The 9428-nt window shown below is 39.8% G+C and overlaps 1 protein-coding gene across 2 annotated transcripts in view; it reads right to left on the reverse strand.

The window, feature by feature from the left end:
* Positions 1–6229, reverse strand: part of filip1l (filamin A interacting protein 1-like) — a 29053-nt gene extending 22824 nt beyond the window's left edge. For both annotated transcript variants that reach the window (XM_077604165.1, XM_077604163.1), the window contains exon 1: positions 5960–6229. The gene's annotated coding sequence lies outside the window, so the exon portion shown is untranslated. The remainder of the gene's footprint in view (positions 1–5959) is intronic.
* Between the last annotated feature and the right edge of the window lie 3199 nt (positions 6230–9428).

Genomic DNA, 9428 nt, shown 5'->3' on the forward strand with positions numbered 1-9428 from the left:
TGAATGACGCATGCCTGCCTCAAAAATATTTCGGGTTAGTGTTGAATTATTTTCTGCATATTTGGTCAAAAAGATTCATACAGTGTCGATTTGCAAAAGAGAGTCACCTCACCCATCAATAACTACACTACTTGCCAAGTATTCGCTGTTGCCAAAAGTCAGCCGACATGCAGGTACAGGGGCCATAAGGACTGTATTGTGGAGATTAACGTGCACAGACTTTAACCCCCAATTGAGGTCTGACATCAGATTAGGAAAGACATGGGTTTACAACACGGCCACCAAGCTGTCACCTCGTCTGCTGAAATTGCCTCTGTGTGACACAATAGTGGGCATGATAAGGATTACAAGGTCACGCCATCCTAGAGCCACATGCCATGCTCTTGAAAAGTCTGAACTGTGAACAGTTTTCCCCACGGCTTAGCGACACTTTACGGGGAAGATTACTCTCCAAGAATCAATTAATGAAAGTAAACACGATTACTTGGTTTGGGATGAAGATGGCTCTTGAGGAAACTGTCTGGCTGGTTAGCTACAAAACTATACGCTGTTGATCAATACCAATTCAAAACAGTGATCTGAAAGATTTGAGCTTAACCAGCACTGTAAACTAAATCAAAGCCGCATTGCCCCTTGCCTAACTGCAAGAAGACCAAACTATGGTCCTGTAATCTTGACCCTTTATATATCAAATCAAAAGCCTTTATTGTCATTATACAACAGCAGCATATAATAAAATTAGTGATGGATCCATAAAATGGATCTTGAGTTTTGCATAAATAAGAAAAGAGGAAAGTTCCTTACGATACTCAAACCAAGGGAGGGATGGTGGTTAGCACTTCAGCCTCACAGTTCTGGGGTTGAGGGTATGTTCTGCCTGGGCTTGCGTGGGTTTTCTCCAGGTACTCCAATTTCCTCCCACATCCCAAAAACATGCAAGGTAGGCTGATTGAGCATGCTAAATTGCACCTAGATATGAATGTGAGTGTGAATGGTTGTTTGTCTCATAGTACTCTGCGATTGGCCAGCGATTCAGAGTGTCCCCCGCCTGGTGCCCATAGTTAGCTTGGATGAGTTCCAGCACCCCCCACGACTTTTTTGGGGGGTGGGTAAGCGGTTCGGAAAATGAATGAATGAATCAATCAAACCAAGCCCATATGCAAAATGGTGACCGCTAATGAGAAAAGCCAAATAAGAAAAGACTTCTTTTATATACTGTATTTTTATGTTTTTGTGGCCGTTATGGTGGAGGTTGGTTAGCACATCGGCCTCAAAGTTCACAGATCAAGGATTCAATCCCAGGCTTGTGGTGTGGAGTTTGGATGCTCTCTCCCCATGCCTGTGAGGGTTCACTCCGGTTACTCTGGCTTCCTCATTGTAGGCCGATTGAACACCGTAAATTTTCCGTATATGTGATTGTTAGTATGAATGCTTGTTTTCCCAAATGTGTGCTGGGTTAGGTGGAAACCAATTCAGGGTGTACTCCACCCCCTGCTTATAGTTAGCTGCGAAAGGCTCTGACGAAAGGATGAATATTCCTTTAGTTTGGGTTGTAATTGTCGAGATGTTTTTTTAATTGCTGCGTAGTTGAAACGATGGATCTATTTTCACGATATACAGGCCTACAATCATCCCCAAAATGTAACATTCTGGCTTCCATCATTCGCTAGTGATGTACGGATGCAATAAATAGTATTGGTATCGGATTTGGCAACAAGATTGGATCCGTATCACGTGTATCAGTACCATAGAGCTTTTCAGCTGCTCTATATTGAACCACTAGGAAAACATGTCCACTAAGTGGAACTAATTCTCTTCAGAAATGATTGATAACAGTATTATAATATAATATTTGTAAACATAGCACTTCTTGAGGAGGCACCAGCAGACCTAACTTTAATGAAAAAAAATATGATTTGTCATTAAATGATCACATTTTTTTGTATTATTTTTCTGGTCTTAAAATATATTTGCTGGATCGGTGTCAAATCAGAATCAGAAGAACACAATACACAAAGCAGATCGGAAGTTTGAAAAATCAGTATCAGCAGATCCCTGTCATTCACTGTATGCGTCCTCTTGTGTGTGGTGTACATCAAAAAATATAACAGATAAGAGTTGTTTTCTGCTTGTAAGATTATAATAAGTATAATGAATTGAATAAGTTAAAAATGAAAGAAAAAAGGAGAGGTACCAAATAATGTAATAATGTTCCAAATTAACTCACAGTTCACTTTGCTATGGAAGCGGTAACAGACACACAAAGCTTTGGTCTCTAACAGGGGCGTCTCCATAGGGACATAGAACACAGTACAAGGCAACAAGGCCAGCTTAAAAAGAGGAGTGTTCATGGCATGGTCCTACTAGGTGAATATTTACACAAACAGCCCCCCCCCCCCCCAAAAAAAAGAAATTGTGACTTGATCTAATCATGTTAGGAATTTCACAGGCGAAGTTGCATCCCTGCTCGGAATAGACTGCGTAATAGACTGCAGAAATAGCGACCAGATAGTGTATGTGGATCTCTGCAAGGATTTTATATAAATACACCATCAGCAAGGCTACTCAGCAGAGCGAAGTGATATGTGTGCCACCTTTACAATTTGCGCCGCGTCATGGAAAGTCCCCACATCAACCAGCCTGGGGTGGAATCTAAGTTCAAACTGATGATAACCGAACAAACACCAAGCACACATACTTAAACAGAATGAAGGCAAAAGAGTAAGTGGTAGGTCATTTGCCATGGTGGCATATGGAAAAATAAATTTTTAAAAAAGGATTGCAATTTATTTTATTATAATAATCTCAACATCCTTGTGTTTTCTTGAATTGTAAACCTGCAGGAAGCAATAACTGCAGTAGCACTGTACAGAGTGAATAAATATTACTGGAGAAATATTGAGTGCATATAAGGGCATAGAACCAAGTGAATGCAGATTTTAAAACAACATATCTATATACTTTTGTCTAAACATTGTGGATGTAGAATTCCTCAGATAATGTCCTTGTAATTATAAATTGTTTAATTAATGCCGGAAAATAACTTGCAGACCCAACTGCTCTTATTTATAATGACGAAACTTAGTAATTAAAATTCTGATGGATGCATCAACACTTGTTATGGAATTTCAACAGTAATTATTAGTTTTCTTAATGTTGGAGCTGAATAGGTGCAAAAGTAATAATAATATATCCATATTACTTGGTAGATTAACTTCACACTTTTTCAATCATCTAGTTAATTGTCTGCTAGCTTCATTCGGTCCCTTTCATCATAAAAAGGGGACACACACCGAGACTCAAAATCTCATCAAAAATGAATCACAGTAGCGCCACCAAAAAACAAAACAAAGATATTAACATTACTGTATGAAATTAAATTGTTTGATCAAAAGAGAACAGGTTTCTCTGTCCACCAAGACAAGATTATTTTTTATTATTATTATTATTTGGACTTTGCGGCCCGGTGGCGCGAGTGCTCTGGAGTCCCGGGTTCAAATCCAGGTCACGTCCACCTGTTCGGAGTTTGTTCTCCCCGGGCCTGCGTGGGTTTCAGCCGGGTACTCCGGTTTCCTCCCACATTCCAAAAACATGCATAGTAGGCTGATTGGACACTCTAAATTGCCCCTAGGTATGGGTGTGGGTGTGCGTGTGCATGGTTGTCCGTCTCCTTGTGTCCTGCGATCGGCTGGCCACCAATTCAGGGTGTCCCCTGCCTCTGGCCTGGAATCAGATGGGATAGCCTCCAGCTACCCACGCAACCTTAATGAGGATAACGCGGTTCAGAAAATGAGATTATTTGGATTTGTGCTGCTTCTTGAATTATTTGTGGTCTAGTGTACAAAGGCAATGAGGTGGTGGCAAGGTTGACCAGTGCAAATCAAAGTGTGCAACATGGGGCGCATGGCACGCAATGTGTTCTTAGGGCTCCCTGGATCTGGTTTCACTCACAGAATAGCTGCCACTCAGAGCTCTGGGAAAAGAACACTATTTATACTCGAGCAGAAACTCCAGTGTTGTCCAACATTAGCCGTGCGCCAAGCTTGACCCGCAGTCCGAACAGTCCAAATATGTCCAATAAAGTTAGCAGTGCCCACACTGTACTGCAGGATAGAATGACAGAACCATTGTTCATCTTGGCGAATCCAAATTAATTTTTATTCATTCACCGATACAGTAAAGTTGTAAAATATAATAAGCCATATCCCTTGGTAGGTTAAATCATACTAATTAAGTGGTAGGCTATTACTAGATGTGGCAAATGCTTTCACCCTCTCTGGGCCTAATTACCTGATGCACAGATGCATGTGTAAAAAAAGAAATGTAAAAATTACAGTAGAAATACTGATTTAGCTGGTTTATTTAATTAATACCCAAACTGTAAGGAGTGATTTGAAAACATTTGGAATTCATACTGATATATACCTCCATGCTTTTGTTTCCATGTCATTTTGGAAGCATCAGCAGCATTCTGAAGTGCAACATTCTGACCATATGAGCCAGTGATAAATCCAACAAAAAACCTCTTAACCAACCCTCGTAATCCATCCTCAAAGTCGAGGAGCTCAACGTACTTTGACAATCTGTGCCCTACTATCCCCAAAGTGTCACTGAGCAGCAAGGTGCTCTTTTCTCCACTAGGGATTAGAATACTTTTTTTTAATCTCATAAAAGACTTCAATCTTTGTGCTTGTAGACAACATGATTTCTCAATCTTTGTGTTTGTGTGAGGTTCTCACTAGTCAACACCGTGTATTACTAGCCCTAATGTTTTGCTCAGACACTTGGTTGATGAGCACCCAATAGTATTTTATTATTTTTGATTAGTTTTGGTTGGGATTACCAGGATTAAAGGGAGTGAATTGAAAGCAATATAATCAAAGGAATAATGTTTCACAAGAACAATAAAAAATCTGCCTTCTTCACATATATGATCTTCCAGCCTTTATATAAAACTCTTGCAGGAGTGCTAGAGCCTATCCCAGCTAACTGGAGGCAGCAGGCGGGGTGCACCCTGAATTGGTTACCAACCGATTGCAGGACACAATGAGTCAAACAACCATTCACACCCAAAGTCATACCTAGTCCTACCTGAGTACCCAGAGAAACCCCACGCGGGCATCCTTGATCTAAGAACTGTGAGATGGTCATTATTTTCATTTTAATGCCAAATCCCCCAAAGCTCCAAGGCCTCAAACTCATTTTCAACAGACCAAATTGTAATATATTGTGTACCTTCTGACAAAAAGACAGAGAATAACCCATTATATGTCATTTGTTTGGGGGGGGGGGGGGGGGGGGGGTTGTGTTTGGAGGCTAGGTTGTGTACCTGTATAAGGGACTAAAGATGGAAATTAGTCTTTGGCTATAATCGTACATATTTACATATATAACATATTAACATGAATATGCATACATATATGTTCATTAATATGTACTGTCCCTTTATTAAATAAATCAAACTCAAAATCAATTATTTTCTAATGATCATTTTAATATAATTATTAGTTAGGACTAGATGCCAATCTTGTATACCTGAAGAATTTGTTTTTTTGTTGTTGTTGCAAGAACTATTGACTGGCTGTTATCCTTTCAACTGCAAACTAATTTGTCACCCTCATCTCTTATCCCTCAAGCCAGTGATGGTGGTGCTGGGAAAATAAAAAAAGAAACACCTTTGTGAAATTTATTTGGGTGCAGCCCACTATGACAGTTTTGCATGACTCATTCTAACTTTGGCTTGCTGAATGACTACCATCAGTATTGCTGGTCAAAAGGTACTGATTTAATTCCTGTGCAGATGTAAGTTTGGACCCAGTAAAATCCTAGCACATTGAAGAAAAAAGACTTTCCAAAATTCTGTCTTTTGTTCTTCATCTGTAATATGTGGCAATCCAGCTACTCAAGGATTCTGCACAGTAATCCTAGCATTCCTATTGCACACACTCACACGCCTTACCTCACGTAGCTAAGCGACCGACCGCACACTGTGCCGCTGTGATGCTGCAGAGTTGCTAGTCGTGTCTTCAGCCTGTCAGCAGCGATGACTTGGTTATCCTCAGTGTTGGATTCACACTGGCTGCTCAGTGTAAAAGTCGGTTTTCTGCTACAGTCCAGGTATTCAGGCTGGTTGAAGATGTTACTGTGTTACAACAATTTTAGGCTGAGTCTGAGGGAGGGTGATGCTGCCTGGCCGTGTGTGGGAGTAAGAGGGAGAGGAGGACCTGCCATGCAGATAGCAGCCAGTTAAATTTAAACCGGGCTGCCTTCTGACACCTTCAACCACACTTCCCCACCCCCTCCTACACACACGTAGACAAACACACACCCACTATGGGTACGTGTCTGTCTACACTGGCTATGACGATGGATCTTGACTGAAGCCCACTGCCTCAGCTGGAGGACCTGATACTTGATGAGATAGGCTTGGAGGAGAATGTTGCTCTTTTGGGGGAGAATTTAAATAAGTTCTAAAACATTTTTTTATTATTATTTTTACTTATGCATCTAGTTTTAATTAGTAATTTTTGGAATGTACTGCATAATACATTAATTTGCATTTTGAGGACTGCACAATACATTAAGAAAGAAAATGTGTTGACAAACCGTGTTGCTACATGAATAATTTTCAAATTCTCCGTTTTCTGCTTCTACACCGTAATTGTTTTATACACAATTCAGTCACTCCTTCTGTCTCCACATTCTGATTAATTAGATCTCCTTGCACCAAAATGATAAATTAAAAATCTAAATACATATAGAGGTAAAAAATGATATCTTGTGTACAATTGTTTGGACCGATATAACAAAGGCATCTGGCAAATTCATGTCTTAACGCACTGCCACGGTACACTTTTCGATCTGCATCGGTCGGCTAAGAACAGAACTGAATGTAATGCATGCCACGGATGATTTTACAGGAAAATCTCCCACTGATCTCCTTGACTTCTTTCAGCAGAAAAATCTGAGTGAGAGCATGGGGCGGCTGTACACATTAGTGGGTTTGACAGTGACCACCGTGTCCACTGCTTCTGTCGAACGGACATTTTCAGCCCGAAACAGAATCACAACTTATGCCGGAAATACAACAGGACAGACTCGACTGTCAGCATTAACTTTAATGGCGATAGAAAAGAACTTCTTGATGGACCTGAAACCCATGTGTAATCTGTACCACACAGTAATTGAAATCGTCTTGAGAAAAGAAATGAGGATGCTTTTTGTGTATAAATAAAAATAATTTTTGGTGAGTAAAATATGACTATTTTCCTAAAAAATATTTCAATTTTTTAGGTTATTATTGATTCTTTTTTATATGTGTCGCAGCTGTAGCTGCATTAAAGGTTTTATAGCCATAACATACTTATTGAGGGTTGGATTGATTCACACACAGCACTACTGAAGGCCCAAGTGTGAAATGCACGGCCCGCCACTGCTTTACTAGTAGGAGCTGTTGTAAAAAGTGCATGCAGCTCTGTATATGAGCACAATAGTAACAGACCCTTTTGTGCCAGATGCTAATACAATCATTACAATATGTAAGGCTAGCTAGTATATTAGCTTTATCCATCCATTTTCAACACTGCTTATCCTTGCCAGTGTTCCAGGGTGCTGGAGCTTATACCAACTGACTTTGGGTAAAAGGCTGACTACAATTTAAACTGTTAAACAGTCAGTCGTAAGGCACACAGAGACAGACAACTCAGTAGGATTTAAAGTCAGGCAAATGCAACACTACACCATAAGTGACTCAAGGAGCCATGCTTCCTTAAAAATGTTATTAAATTAACATCTACTAAATAGAATTAGTTTTAAAAATATTTTAACTCGCTTTTTTTAAGTATTCATCTGTCTCATCTCATCTCATTTTCTGAAGTGCTTTATCCTCATTAGGGTTGCAGGGGGTGCTGGAGCCTATCCCAGCCACAGGAGGGGGACACCCTGAATCGGTGGCTAGCCGATCGCAGGACACAAGGAGACGGACAACCTTGCACACTCACAACCATACCTAGAGGCTATTTAGAATGTCCAATCAGCCTACCATGCATGTTTTTTTGGAATGTGGGAGGAAACCAGAGTACCCGGAGGAAACCCACGCAGGGGAGAACATGCAAACTCCACACAGGTGGACCAACCTGGATTTAAACCCAGGACCCCAGAGCTATGAGGCCAATGTGCAAACCACTCATCCGCCGGGCCGCCCACTTGAATCTTTTAGTTTCTTTTAAAATTCGTATTACTATTATTGAGAGACAATATTTTATATTCTGACTGTGGAAGACATAAATACTGAATTAAAATAATAACATCTTTTACGGGCTGACAATCAACTTTTGAAATGGGAAAATCTCAGGACAGTAACGAGTGACACTATAGAGTACTTTAGTTTCATTGTATAGAGAAATTTCATTTTATAACAAGACAATACAAATTGATATAAACTATCCACCATCAACAATAGATTTCTTTTTCCTAGTTTTATTTTTTACTCAATCAGATTTTGCAGCCTCTCTCCAGGAGCATCATCAGCACAAGGAGTTTAAAAACAGAAGTATTTATGACTCAGTACTCGCCTTTCAAGTTCCTTGAGTGCCAAAAAACATGCGGGTCTGGCTGGCAGTATAACACAGACAGGTTAAAGATAGTCCTGTTTCCGTTCCGCCTTTGCCAGACTTCATAAATGAATATCTGCATTTTGTCTGACAGTATGTAAATACAATATTCAAGCATGAGCTCCAAGACAAGAACAAAAACTGTGAAAGTCTTACAGTAAGTAATTATAATAATTACACTTGTACAATCACTGATTTTTAAACAGTAATTCTATGGTAGAACCTTGTCAACGAGCATTAAAAAAGTAACCTTTGAAGACCCACACAAAATCTGGACAAAATAAAAATTCATTCGTTTGTCTCCTAAGCCGCTAAATATGGGCAGGACGCTCAAAACACCCTAAATCATTTGCTTAATCAGACTACCTTGTATTTATTTGCGAAGTGGGAGGAAACCATACGACCCAAAGAAAACCCACTCAGTCACAGGCAACACAATTAAACTCCACACAGGAAGCCCAGAGCCAGGAATTGAGCCCTTGTTCACAGAACTGTGAGGCATACATGCTAGCCACTCACACATTGTGCCACCAACCGATCAAAATGTTTAAATCTGTCGAGTATGAAAACGTTTTGCTAAATTTATCTGGAAGCATTTTTTCACTTCACTGATTGCTTCACTCAAGGCTGCACATTAAGGCTGCTTCATTGCAAGTAGGTAGTTCTGTGAAGTGGGTGCTATGGATTTTCCTTTAAGGAAATTTACAGTAAGACTGTTAAGAACACACTTGCTGTTTTTTTTAAATTAATTAATTCATTCATTTTTCTGAACCGCTTTATCCTCACATATATATATATGTATATATATATATATAT

This window comes from Stigmatopora argus, chromosome 1 (assembly GCF_051989625.1).
Source record: "Stigmatopora argus isolate UIUO_Sarg chromosome 1, RoL_Sarg_1.0, whole genome shotgun sequence".
Lineage (NCBI taxonomy): Eukaryota > Metazoa > Chordata > Actinopteri > Syngnathiformes > Syngnathidae > Stigmatopora > Stigmatopora argus.